The 13,194-nt window shown below is 51.7% G+C and overlaps 1 long non-coding RNA gene across 1 annotated transcript in view; it reads left to right on the forward strand.

Annotated features, from left to right (window-relative positions):
• The first annotated feature begins 6,449 nt into the window (after nucleotides 1–6,449).
• The window catches only part of LOC142309872 (uncharacterized), a 54,236-nt gene continuing 47,491 nt past the window's right edge, over nucleotides 6,450–13,194 (forward strand). Inside the window, exons 1-2 of the long non-coding RNA XR_012754020.1 lie at nucleotides 6,450–6,504; nucleotides 9,125–9,255. This is a non-coding gene — a long non-coding RNA (uncharacterized LOC142309872). The remainder of the gene's footprint in view (nucleotides 6,505–9,124; nucleotides 9,256–13,194) is intronic.

Genomic DNA, 13,194 nt, shown 5'->3' on the forward strand with positions numbered 1-13,194 from the left:
AGGCGGCCATACACCAAGATGGGGTATATAGCAGGATGCGGCCATATGCCAGGATGGGGTATATAGCAGGATGGGAGCACATACCAAGATGGCAGTATATAGCGGGATGGGGACTATACCAGGATGAGTGACATATATATACACAAGGCAGGAGGATCATTACCAGGATGGGGTACTTTAGAGAATTTGGGGAGATTAACCCCATAACAGTGTCAGCAGCAGATAATCGCCCCATAACAATGTGTCATGACCACATTTTTTGCTTAAAATTTTATTTTCCTCCTCTAAAACCAGGGTGCGTCTTATGGTCCGGTGCGTCTTATAGTCCGAAAAATACGGTAAGATATATTTTCAGTTGTTTCACAATTTGTTGTTAAGTAATTCATTCCACATGTGTTAATTCATAGTTTTGATGCCTTCAATGTGAATCTACAATTTTCAGTCATGAAAATAAAAACTCTTTGAATAAGAAGATGTATCCAAACTTTTGGTCTGTACTGTATACTCGAGTATAAGGCCCCTTTCACACATCACTTTTTTGCCATCAGTCACAATCAGTCGAATTTTGAAAAAAAAAACATCCGGCGACTGATGCCGCTGGATCCGTTTTTTTCTCTCCGACTTGTATTAGCGATGGATGGCCTCACGTTTCATCAATCGTTCGACCGTTCCGTCAAAAATTGTCTATCGGACGGAGACGACGGACAACTAACGTTTTTTGTGTACGTCGAAAAAACGGACAGCGACGGGTCCGTCGTTTGTTAGAATGGAAGCCTATGGGCGCCGGATCCGTCAGAATCCATCAAATGACGGAATCCGGCGACGGATTCCTTTTTTTTTTAACTGAGCATGCTCCAATTATTATTTAGCCCTCAGCTAGTCGGATCCGTCGAAAAACTGATCCGTTGCATCAGTTTTTAGCCTCAATCTGCGACAGATCTGTAGAGAAAACGGATTGTTAGGGTGCTTTCACATAAGCATTTTTTTTTTTTAACTGCGGCACAAATGGATTTTTTGCCACAAAGCCGGATCCTTTACAAATGTGTTGTCATTTCAATGCATTTACAATGGAATTGCGGCAATATGCGGTCACATGCGGTTGGCTGCGGCACGTACCGGATCTGATGCTATGCGATATTTTACCTTTTTTCAAAGACGCTACTTGTAGCGTTTTTGACCTCCAGAAAGCAGCCTTGCGGTCAGTACAGAAATCTCTCTCTCTCTGGCTAGTTTCAGACGTCCGTGTTTTAGGTACGTGTGACATCCGTTTTTAACACAGATGTCACACGTACCCATATATCCCTATTGTGTACTCACACGGCCGTGTTTTCACACGGACCGTGTGGCCCCGCTATTTCACATGGAGACGTGTCCTTGTTTTCTCCAACAGCACGGGTGTCACACGGATCGCACACTGATGTGATCCGTGTGACATCAGTGTGACACGGACCGGAGAAAACACAGGTTTTTAAATAAAAAGATTTTCTATATTTACCTGTATCCAGCGATGCCGTCTCCCGCTCTGCTGCCTCACGCTCATTATTTGCATTTATTATTCACTGCCGGGAGCAGGGGCATCGTGGTGACAGCACTGTTGAGGACAGCATTGCTGGGGACATCGCTAGTGACAGGTGAGTATCCTGCCAGCAGTGTGTGTGCAGGGACGTCCAGGAGGTCATCGGATTTCCCATTTCTGATGACCTCCTGATGACACCTCTGCGACAACTGCGCTAAAGCGAGTGTCACGATTGTGACTTCCAGGGGTTTATGAGAGTTCATTGGGAACTCCGATGACCCCCTGGATGTCACTGCACAAACTGCTGTATACTCACCTGTCACCGGCGATGTACCCAGCCTGTCCCGGAGATGCTCCGGCTTCCAAATCCTCGGGCAGTGAATAATTTATGAAAATAATGAGCGGAGGTTAGGAGCGGGAGGCAGCAGAGCAGAAGACCGCATCGCTGGATACAGGTAAATATAGAACATCTTTTCATTGCAGAGACACGTGTTTTACCTGGTACGTGTCACACGTATGCAAACACAGATGTCACACGTGTGACCATACCCATGTGTGTGACTTGTACCTGATTAAACACGGACGTCTGAAACCAGCCTCTCTCTCAGACATAAGACCTATTATTACCCGGCAGCAGGGCCGCTGGCAGAGTTGGACACAGCGCCAGAAGATGGTGCTTCTATGAAAGTGCCATTTTTTTGGGGCGGCTGCGGACTGGAATTTGCAGCGTCGGAGGGGGGGGGCCCAGAAAGCTTGGGCCACCCTCTGCTGAAGATTCCAATCCCCAGCTGCCTAGTTGTACCCGGCTGGACACAAAAATTGGGCGAACCCATGTCGTGTTTTTTTTTTTTTTAATTATTTCATGAAATTCAAGAAATAATTAAAAAAGGGCTTCCCTATATCTTCGGTTAACAGCTGGGTACAAATAGGCAGCTGGGGGTTGGGGGCAGCCCGTACTTGCCTGCTGTACTTTGCTAGCATACAAAAATATGGCGAAGCCCATGTCATTTTTTTTTTACCCCTAACGTTAGGGTTACGTGTTTTGTTTTTGTTTTTTTAGGTTTTTTTTTTTGTTATTTTAAAATGAATAAAACCAAAATTGACATGGGCTTCGCCCATTGAGCCGTCGGACATTTTACTGTTCACTCATCCCTACTCCTGACCACACAGCCAGCAGAACAAGTAATCAGATCAGCTGACTCCAGGGTCAGCCGATTACTTGTTATGTGTCCCCCAGCATCCATCGCAGCCTCTGCGGGCTGCGAGGTCAGCTGAGTTCGGCCGGCACTGCAGTCGACTGATCTAAACTCAGTTGACCTCTAGCCCGCACACACTGCGATGGATGCTGTGGGACACAGAACAAGTAATTGGCCAACACTGGACTCTGAACTCAGGTGAACTCCTGACCACACAACCCGCACACGGTCACATGTGATCGGCAGCAGGCAGTGACTGCTGTTAACCTGCATCCATCACAGCGTGTGCGGGCTGTGAGATCAGGAGTTCAGCTGACTCCAGATCAACTGACTCCAGTGCCGGCCAATAAATTCTGTGTCCCGCTGCATCCATCGCAGCAGCCATAAAAAGTAGAAAAATCCGTTAAAATAACACTTATGGTTGCACATTCAATCCACAGGATCTGGTCATATGCGTTTTTTTTACCTACAGGCAAAAAATGCTGATGTGAAAGCACCCTTACGCTGCTTTCACATTCGTGTTGTTTTGCATCCGTCACAATCAGTTGTGTGACTGATGCAACGGATGCGTTGCAGAGAGTGGCACAACTGATGTGACTGATGGTACAAAACAACGATACGTTGTTGTTTTTTTTTTACTGTTTTACCGGGCGATCAGCTGATCGTTCGGTCCGCCGAGAGAGACATTCATTTCAATGATTAAACCCGAGCTGAGCATGTGCAGTGAAAAAGAAAAAAAAAAAAAAAGGATTCCGCCGCTCAAAAAACGCTACATACTGCGTCCCTGCCGCTTGACGGTCAGTCGTTACACAACTGATCCGTCACGCGGCGGATGCAACACAAGGCCATCAGTCGCAATCCGTCGTCCATACAAGTCTATGGGGAAAAAATGGAATCCTGCAAAATATTTTGCAGGATACCATAATTCCTCAAGGCAACGGATTATGACTGATGCAAAACAACACAAGTGTGAAAGCAGCCTTAGCAGTTTCTTGCATCAGGCACAATCCAGCTCAAAATCCTATGCACCGGATGCGGCAAAAAAAAACGGATCCGTTGCATAACTTTTTCCATGTGGCCCATCTGTTTTTTGACAGATCCGGTTTGATACTGAACATGCGCAGTTCAAAAAAACCACATCCGGCCGCCAGATGCGTTTTGCCGCCGCATCCGGCGTCCATAGGCTTGCATTTGTAAATCGCACCACATCGGCGCGATGCGTTTTTTTTTGCCGCAGACAAAAAAACGCTACAAGCAATGTTCCATCCGGCCGCCGCATTGGCTAAATATGCCACATCCGGCAAAAAAACGGACGCAACGCAAGGCCATGCGGCACAATCCGGCGCTAATGCAATAGAATGTAAGCCCGCAAGGGTAGGGCCCTCTTCCCTCTGTACTAGTCTGTCTACTGTAACTTGTGTATGTATTCTGTATGTAACCCCTTCTCATGTACAGCACCATGGAATTAATGGTGCTCTATAAATAAATAATAATAATGCAAGTCTATGAGGAAAAAACGCATCCGGCGGCAAAAAAAACGGATGCGTTTTCTCTGCAAAGCGCCGGATTGTGCCTGATTGTAAAAAACTGATGTGTGAAAGCAGCCTTCGGCTACTTTCACACATCCGGCTGTAGCAGTGCGGCACAATCCGGCGCTCTGCTGAAAAAACGAAACCTTTTTTTTGCCGCCGGTTTCGTTTTTTCCAGCATTGACTTGCATTGGCGCCGCATGGGCTTGCGTTCAGTCCGTTTTTTGGCGCATGCGGCAGATTTAGCCGATGCGGCGGCCGGATGGAACGTTCCCTGGCACGTTTTTTGCTCCGGCAAAAAAAAAACGCATCGCGACGCATCCGGCCGCTGCGGCGCATTTTTCAATGCATGCCTATGGACGCCGGATGCGGCAAAAACCGCATCCGGACGCCGATTGCGGTTTCTTCCACTGCGCATGCTCAGTAGCGTGCCGCATCCGGAAAAAAAACGGACGGGCCGCATGTAAAAACTTATGCAAAGGATGCGGTGTTTTCGCCGCATCCGTTGCATAGGTTTCACAGCCGGATTGAGCCGCACTGCTCAAACCGGATGTGTCAGAGTAGCCTTACTGATGGCAAAAACTGATGTCTGAAAGGGGCCTAAGCCGAGCCACCTAAGTTTACCACAGAAAAACTGGGTAAACTAAAGGCCCAGTCACACTAAACAACTTACCAGCGATCCCAACAACAATACAACCTGATAGGGATCGCTGGTAAGTTGCTAGGAGGTCGCTTGTGAGATGTCACACTAAGCGACGCTCCAGCGATCCCACCAGCAACCTGACCTGGCAGGGATCGCTGGAGCATCGCTACACGTGGAAGCATGCTGCGCTTGGTAACTAAGGTAAATATCGGGTAACCAACCCGATATTTACCTTGGTTACCAGCGCACACCGCTTAGTGCTGGCTCCCTGCACACCTAGCCACAGTACACATCGGGTTAATTACCCGATGTGTACTCTGCTACGTGTGCAGGCAGCAGGAGCCGGCTTCTGCGGACGCTGGTAACTGACAGCGTGAGAGCGGCGGACGCTGGTAACGAAGGTAAATATTGGGTAACCAAGGTAAGGGCTTCTTGGTTACCCGATGTTTACCGTAGTTACCAGCGTCCGCAGAAGCCGGCTCCTGCTGCCTGCACATTTAGTTGTTGCTCTGTCGCTGTCACACGCAGAGCAACAACTAAAAAATGGCCCAGGACATTCAGCAACAACCAACGACCTCACAGCAGGGGCCAGGTTGTTGCTGGATGTCACACTAAGCAACATCGCTAGCAAGTTGTGCCTCAGCAGCGATGTTGCTTAGTGTGACGGTACCTTAAGGCTGCTTTCACACATCCGGTTTGAGCCCTGCGGCTCAATCCGGCTGTAAAACCTATGCAACGGATGTGGCGACAAAACCGCATCCTTTGCATAAGCTTTTTACATGCAGCCCGTCCGGTTTTTGCCACTTGCGACACGATACTGAACATGCGCAGTGGCAAAAACCGCATGCGGCAGCCGGATACTGTTTTTGCCGCATCCGGCGTCCATAGGCATGCATTGGAAAATGCGCCGCATCGGCCGGACGCGGCGCAATGCGTGTTTTTTTGCCGGATAAAAAAACGTGCCAGGCAACGTTTGATCCGGCCGCCGCATCGGCTAAATATGTCGCATCCGGCAAAAACCGGACCGAACGCAAGGCCATGCGGCACAACCCGACACTAATGAAAGTCTATGCAAAAAAAAACACAACCGGCAGCAAAAAATAAGGTTGCGTTTTTTGTGCAAAGTGCTGGATTGTGCCGCACAGCAAAAACCGGATGTGTGAAAGTAGCCTTATTGACTCGAGTATAAGCCTAGGATTATAAGACGCACCCCAAATTTAGAGAAGGAAAAACGGAAAAGAATTAAATCATTTTTAATCGTAAAAATGGAGGTCTGACTTATAATCGTAGTGTCTTATATTAATTAGCTCACCAGGGCGGCTCAGGAGGCTGGGTCGGCGATGTTACGGGCTCAAAGTACGGAGGTGTCCGCGGCTCAGGAGGGTCACAGGATGAAAGACCAGCAATACTTAAGGCTCCGGGGTGTCGCGGGTCAGAAATGTCGGCGATTCTAGGGCTGAAGATGCTAGAATGTACGGTAGAGTCTAGAATGGAGTTGATTTCTTGAGGGAAAGACGTCACCGGAAGGGGCGGGGCCTCCTCTGTGCCGTGCAGATCTGTGGGCGGGAAGCAGCAGTGCTCGGACTCCTCTATGCACAGCGGACGGATCTTGACTCTGAGGTGGGGGGAATCATTCAGCTTTTTATCATAGTTATAGCTCTGGTGTCTCACACTTTATTTTGGGGGCAGAAAAAAAAAGTGTCTCCTGCCACTGCTGGGGGCTGCAGGTCGTGTATAACTCAGAGAATGTACTGAAGCTGCAGCACGGTTTTGTGGAGGCTTCCATAAGAAAGGGGTAATACGGGAGGTCAGGGGGCGATGCTGCGTGTTGGGGGGTGGCATTACACAGGTCAGGGGCGATGCTGCGTGTTGGGGGGGGGGGGGCATTACACAGGTCAGGGGGGCGATGCTGCGGGGGGGGGGCATTACACAGGTCAGGGGGCGATGCTGCGGGGGGGGGGGGCACTACACAGGTCAGGGGGCGATGCTGCGGGGGGGGGGGCACTACACAGGTCAGGGGGCGATGCTGCGGGGGGGGGGCATTACACAGGTCAGGGGGCGATGCTGCGGGGGGGCATTACACAGGTCAGGGGACAACGCTACGGGGGGGCATTACACAGGTCAGGGGACGATGCTGCGGGGGGGCATTACACAGGTCAGGGGGCGATGCTGCGGGGGGGGGGGCATTACACAGGTCAGGGGGCGATGCTGCGGGGGGGGGGGCATTACACAGGTCAGGGGACGATGCTGCGGGGGGGGGGCATTACACAGGTCAGGGGACGATGCTGCGGGGGGGCATTACACAGGTCGGGGGGCGATGCTGCGGGGGGGGCATTATACAGGTCGGGGGGCGATGCTGCGGGGGGAGCATTACACAGGTCAGGGGACGATGCTGGGGGGGAGCATTACACAGGTCAGGGGACGATGCTGGGGGGGGGGCATTATACAGGTCGGGGGGCGATGCTGCGGGGGGAGCATTACACAGGTCGGGGGGCGATGCTGCGGGGGGAGCATTACACAGGTCAGGGGACGATGCTGCGGGGGGGCATTACACAGGTCAGGGGGCGATGCTGCGGGGGGGGCATTACACAGGTCAGGGGGCGATGCTGCGGGGGGGGGGCATTATACAGGTCAGGGGGCGATGCTGCGGTGGGGGGGGGCATTACACAGGTCAGGGGACGATGCTGCGGGGGGGCATTACACAGGTCAGGGGGCGATGCTGCGGGGGGGCATTACACAGGTCAGGGGGCGATGCTGCGGGGGGGCATTACACAGGTCAGGGGGCGATGCTGCGGGGGGGGGCATTACACAGGTCAGGGGGCAATGCTGCGGGGGGGGCATTACACAGGTCAGGGGGGCGATGCTGCGGGGGGGGCATTACACAGGTCAGGGGGCGATGCTGCGGGGGGGGGCATTACACAGGTCAGGGGGCGATGCTGCGGGGGGGGCATTACACAGGTCAGGGGGCGATGCTGCGGGGGGGGCATTACACAGGTCAGGGGGCGATGCTGCGGGGGGGGCATTACACAGGTCAGGGGGCGATGCTGCGGGGGGGGGGGCATTACACAGGTCAGGGGGCGATGCTGCGGGGGGGGGGCATTACACAGGTCAGGGGGGCGATGCTGCGGGGGGGGCATTACACAGGTCAGGGGGCGATGCTGCGGGGGGGGGGCATTACACAGGTCAGGGGGCGATGCTACGGGGGGGGCATTACACAGGTCAGGGGGCGATGCTGCGGGGGGGGGCATTACACAGGTCAGGGGGCGATGCTGCGGGGGGGGGGCATTACACAGGTCAGGGGACGATGCTGCGGGGGGGGCATTACACAGGTCAGGGGGCGATGCTGCGGGGGGGGGCATTACACAGGTCAGGGGACGATGCTGCGGGGGGGCATTACACAGGTCAGGGGGCGATGCTGCGGGGGGGGGCATTACACAGGTCAGGGGGCGATGCTGCGGGGGGGGCACTACACAGGTCAGGGGGCGATGCTGCGGGGGGGGGGGCACTACACAGGTCAGGGGGCGATGCTGCGGGGGGGGGCACTACACAGGTCAGGGGGCGATGCTGCGGGGGGGGGCACTACACAGGTCAGGGGGCGATGCTGCGGGGGGGGGCACTACACAGGTCAGGGGGCGATGCTGCGGGGGGGGGGCATTACACAGGTCAGGGGGCGATGCTGCGGGGGGGGGCATTACACAGGTCAGGGGGCGATGCTGCGGGGGGGGGCATTACACAGGTCAGGGGGCAATGCTGCGGGGGGGGGCATTACACAGGTCAGGGGGCAATGCTGCGGGGGGGGCATTACACAGGTCAGGGGGCGATGCTGCGGGGGGGGGCATTACACAGGTCAGGGGGGCGATGCTGCGGGGGGGGGCATTACACAGGTCAGGGGGCGATGCTGCGGGGGGGGGGCATTACACAGGTCAGGGGGCGATGCTGCGGGGGGGGGGGCATTACACAGGTCAGGGGGCGATGCTACGGGGGGGGGCAATTACACAGGTCAGGGGGCGATGCTGCGGGGGGGGGGGCATTACACAGGTCAGGGGACGATGCTGCGGGGGGGCATTACACAGGTCGGGGGGCGATGCTGCGGGGGGGGGCATTATACAGGTCGGGGGGCGATGCTGCGGGGGGGCATTACACAGGTCAGGGGTTGATGCTGCGGGGGGGGGGGGCATTACACAGGTCAGGGGGTGATGCTGTGTGTTATTAATCTTCTCCCTTTGTTTTTCTAATACAGTTTGTGACTACTGGTATCGGGATGTAATTGCTCCCCCCTGTCCCACCTTACAGACTGAGAGAACAGTGTGGTCTAATCCACATCACACCTCCTGTGTCCTCCAATGTGTTCAACGAGAGAGGATTTTTATAGTAAGTGTAGAAATACAAATTTTCCAACAGTTTTTACGCCTAAGGGTACTTTCACACTTAAGTTAATTACCTTCTTGCGCAATCCGCCCTTTTGGAAAACAGCGGAATCCTTTAACGGATTCGCTGTTTCCCATAGACTTGTATGGATGATAGATTGTGCCAAAAGTACCTGCGTTGCTTCCGCTGGCCGACACTGCGTTGCTTCCGCCAGGCGGAAGGAACGCAGCGTGTAACGTTTTTTGAGCGGCGGAATCCTCTTTTTCACTGCGCATGCTCATCATTATTTTTTTTTTTTTATCACAGAAACTTTTTTTAGTCTCTCGGTAGCCAAACGTTCAGCTGAGCGCCCGGCGGCCGGCTTTTGAGAGCGCTCAGCTGATCGTTCACAATAGTCTGCTGCCGGTAAAACTGTAAAGAAGAAAAATAAAAAAAACAAAAACAGAATTATTGATAAACTTGTTTTAATAAAACTGTTAGAAGTATGGGATGAATGTTCATTTCTATAGTTAGAAAGCTCGGTGTGATATTAGTGATCAGTAACTGCCGGTTGGCTCTGTATCGGGCTGTGTTCGCACATTATTGTAGGTAGTGTCCACAACAACTCGCAGTCCTCGCATGTAGACCCCCACTAAATGGTTCAGATCTCGCTGCCATTTTTTTCTGTCTCAGCCCCCTCATCCTCACATATGCCCCACATTTATTGGGCCCCAGCCCTGTTTCTCGGTGTTTACTGCCTGTTGTGGCGACATAGCTCCATGTGGATCATACTGCCTGATTTAGGTCATATAGGACGAGACCTATTTTTATAGACTTTTTTTTTTTTTTTTTTTTCCTTCTGCTAGGGATGTAACTTGCTTTTCGCTGAGGGTCTGAAGCTGTTGCCACCACTGTTCCATAGGACAGGCGCTGGCAGAGGTCCCACTACATATTTTACAGAGGGGTAACAATACTCATTAGAAATTTTGAGAAATACTTTTAGCCAAGGAGGAGAACATCATAATTTGGAGTAACTCAAATCTATAGTACATAGATGGATATCCATAATACTAATAACCCATTATCATCTCTTCTATCTACCGTGTTTTTTCCAAAAATAAGCCCTCCCCTAAAAATAAGCCCTAGCAGGGATTTTCAGCATTTTTGGAACAAGGCTTAAATATAAGCCCTAGTTGCGGTTCATTAATGAAGTGTCCATGCAGCTAAAAAAAGTTTAAGATAATGCAGGATACTTCATTATAGACAGCGGACACCCCGCAATCAGACTCACCGGACGCTGAGTGGGAGGACCAGCAGTGGATCGCACACATCAGATCTCACACACACACACACGCGCTCACGACATCCAGCGATACAGATTTCTTCTGGCCAGCAGAATCCTGAGACGCAGTGTGGTGGAAAGCTTATAGGACCTGCAATGTGTAACTTCCTCCCATATTTCTCTGTGGCCAGAGGCATTCTGTACCGCCGGATATGGTGAGTGAGTGCAATCTGATCGGTGCTTGTGTGTGTGCGATCTGATGTATGTGAGTGTGTCGGCCAGAAGCAGGGGAGGACCCCATGCGGCACTGCTCCTAAGAGGGCCCACTGGAGATCACAGGGAGGACCTGGGAGACACACAGACGTCCAGGGTCTGGTAAGTATGAGTCTCCTGTGAAGGGTGGAATCTGCATTTTTTGGGGAGGTAAAGTTACCCCCAACCATGTTTCACCAGGAATAAGATCTACTCCAAAAATAAGCCCTAGTGCTTGTTTTGGGGGCAAAAAAAAAGTATGACCGCGTGTTATTTTTGGGAAAACATGGTAGCAGAATGCAGCACTCTTTTATCTGTTTTGGAATTGGAAAACATTCCCCATTTTCCCAATTACTGTGGGTCCCAGTGATCGGGCAGACTCTGATAAGCAAATTATCACCTAGCACATGGATAGGTAGGTGATGCCTTGTTTTCACTACACAAACCCTTTAAGGCCCATAAACACCCAATCCCTACAATCGCTTGGTCGACAGCTCTCTTGACTATCACATACAGGAGTGCTTGACCAAATGTACTTGTGTTCTCTATTAGAGAGCAGATGTCAGCCTCTGGTGGTGGATTAAGAGAACAAAAGGTTTAACAAGTGGAATTCCAACACTCCAGTTCCTACCCTCCCTTGACATCCATTCTTAAGTTGGGAAGCCCCCATACACATCAGACTGTTGTCTGATCCTAAAGGTAAAAAAGTTTTTTTTCAGCTCACCCTGTAATCAGTAGAACTTGTTCCTCTATCCAGGACGGTGCAAGGAGGTGGGTTCCGTGTTCAGGAGTGGAATGGCAATAGGTTTTGGAAAGGTGTTTCCTATCCAGCAACACGTCCAGAGATGGTTTGATTAAAATTTCATTATATTTTAGAATAGAAACATAACATATTTTAATTTTGTGCCTTATGTCCTGATGAAGGGAGCAGAGCTCCTGAAACGCGTAGACTCAAGCTACAATAAAGGAACATTGAATATCTTGTCGTCCTTGTGCCTGGTGAATAGCGCGGCATAAAACCCCTTCTCCGTTATTACGCTCTATTATATTTTAGAAAAAAACTAAAACTGACATGACGTTAGATGGACATCCAGAGCAGATAAAAAAAAAAACAAAAAACGTCTTACGCGTTTCTAGCCAGTGTGGCTTTTAATCTTAGACATATGCTGTTTGAATAAGACACAATATGTATAGAAAATACCTGATCACTCCCTTGAACATCATATCCTGTTTGGAGACACACAGCAAAACATTATGACCCATATGTCTCTGCCAGTCATTTAACCTATCATTAGCCATTGAACATAGCAAATCCTTATGAGCTAAAATCTTTTCAATCATGAAATCATCAATTAATTTTCTTACTAGAGGAACAAAAAATGACATAACATTACTTTTCTCAATATCCCAAATATAAATAACGTAAAAAAAGAGAAAATTCAATAGGCTTATAGCTAATGCAATTAGTATCTATCTATATATATAATTGCCTTAGTCTGTCTGTCTGTCTTGCTCCAAAATTGTGTCCTTACGGTGACACAAAGCTGGTTGGCCGCTGGGATCGCCATGGCCCCGCCCCCCCCCCCCCCGCACGGATTGGCCGCTCTCCCAGGCTGCGCCCCCACACGGATTGGCCGGCCGCTCGCCCAGGCTCCGCCCCCCCCCCCCCCCCCCCCACAGATTGGCCTCACGCCCCCGGCACCCTGCAGGCATTGGCAACTCGGCCACGCCCCGCCCCCCTCACGCAATGCACGCTAGCTCTGGCCCCGCCCCCCCACGCATTCCCCGAACCGACACGGTCACGGAGCCACGACTCCCAGGTGAGTACTGTACCCCCGGGAGCCCACATCAGCGTACGCTGCCAAACCAGCCAACACATACCCTCGCATTGCTGTAGCTGGCCCGGCGTATGCTGGTGTGGGCTCCCGTGCGAGCAGGGGACGAGATACGCTGGTAACCATGGTAGCATAGTTACCAGCGCATCAAGGTCCTGCTGCGGCGGAACATACACACACGCACACACATAACAGCACACACACACACACACACATCAGATCACACTCCCTCTCACACACACATCACATCGCATCCACACACTCACAACATCCTGGGATATCGCTTGCTTCTCGGCAGCGATACTGTGCTGTGAGCTTCCAGGACCTGCCGGAGGATCACATGGCCAGAAGCATGTGGTATCTCCGGATGTTGTGAGCGCGTATGTGCGATATCGTCAGTGTGTGTGTGTGCGTGAGTGTATGCGATCGTGTGTGTGCGTGAGTGTATGCGATCGTGTGTGTGTGTGTGTGTGTATGCGATCGGATCTGTGAGTGTCGGCAGAGGAGCACGGCGTGCTGGAGGAGGCTGGGAGGAGAGAGGCTGATCCTGGGGAAGGCTGGGATGGGGAGGCTGAGAGAAGAGAGGCTGATGCT

Source organism: Anomaloglossus baeobatrachus, chromosome 5 (assembly GCF_048569485.1).
Source record: "Anomaloglossus baeobatrachus isolate aAnoBae1 chromosome 5, aAnoBae1.hap1, whole genome shotgun sequence".
In the NCBI taxonomy this organism is placed as follows: domain Eukaryota; kingdom Metazoa; phylum Chordata; class Amphibia; order Anura; family Aromobatidae; genus Anomaloglossus; species Anomaloglossus baeobatrachus.